The sequence below is a fragment of the Hyaloscypha bicolor genome (assembly GCF_002865645.1).
Source record: "Hyaloscypha bicolor E unplaced genomic scaffold K444scaffold_142, whole genome shotgun sequence".
Lineage (NCBI taxonomy): Eukaryota > Fungi > Ascomycota > Leotiomycetes > Helotiales > Hyaloscyphaceae > Hyaloscypha > Hyaloscypha bicolor.
Window position 1 is genome coordinate 679,641 of NW_020194644.1, and position 1,427 is coordinate 681,067.

Below are 1,427 nucleotides of genomic sequence, written 5' to 3' on the forward strand. Positions count from 1 at the left end.
TGTTATTAAAGTCTCGAATTAAAGAATACTAATATATTATTAAAATATTATAATTTTTTTTAATTTTTTTTTATTAATATTAAAGAGCTTTAATAAATAATATAAAGTATATTAGATTATAATTTTTTTTAGATCTTATTTATAATTATAATAAATTAATAAATATAAGAAAACTCAAAGTTCTTAAAAGTCTAATTACTAGTAAATATCTTTAAATATATATACCTATTTCTTTAATTAAAACTTCTATTACTATTATAACTAATAATAATATTATATAGCTAAATACTATTCTTTTTTAACTTTTAGTATTTTTTGAGAATAAGAAAATAAATATAATTGAAATATACTTATAAATAAAATATTTCAAAACTAGAACAATTATAAAACTATATTATAATTAGCTAAATATTATATATATCGAGTAATGTAACTTCGAAATATTAGTAATATATTATATTAATAGAGATATTTTATATATATCTAAAAAAAAATATATACTTTCTAAACTAAAATTTTATAAAATAATAATTTCTTATTAGAATTTATAATAAAGATATAAAGAAAATATTTTCTCAAAACTAATAATAATAACTTTATTATATATTAGCTAGTTATAAAGAAATAAAAAAACCTAAATTTAATATAACCGAAAATATAAGATTAAAATAACTTTTAAAAATAATTTTAAATTCTGCTATTAGTATAATAAATAAATAAAAAGAAATTAGAAAAATAATTATATAAGTTTATTTATAGAAAAATATATTTAATAATAAATTAAAACTTTATAGAAATAATATTAGTATAAGATATATAATAGTAAAATAATATATAAGTAATTAAAATAAATAAGCTTCAAAATAATATTTATAAATATAATTAATTTTCAAAAATTAATTTTAATAAAAAACTAATTAATATTTCTTTTTAAAACTAAAAGTACTTTTCTATATATTTTCTAATATTTAGCCAAATATATAAAGCCCTTTATTTAATTAGAAAATATAATTTCATATAATTTTAAAATAAGCTTTATCTAAAATAAAAAACTAGATTTATAATATCTAATATTTATATATATATATTATTATATATATTTATTATATTAATTTTCTTTTTAGGCTCTTATTTCTAAAAGACTTTAAAAAACTATAAATAGCTTTATATATATTTTCCGAAACTTTTCTGGTTTATAATTTCTCTTAAAAACTCTCTATATTTACTTTATTATTATACTAAATAATAGATCTAAAAATATAGTTTATTAATTCTGCCTAATTAATTTATAAATCGCCTCTAGTAATTTCTTCTTATAAAAATAATATAAAAATAATATATATTATTAGATATAAAGTTCATTTAATTTTTTAATTAGTTTATAAATTCTATTTTAGCCTTTATTTATAACTAAATTATTGCTTTAT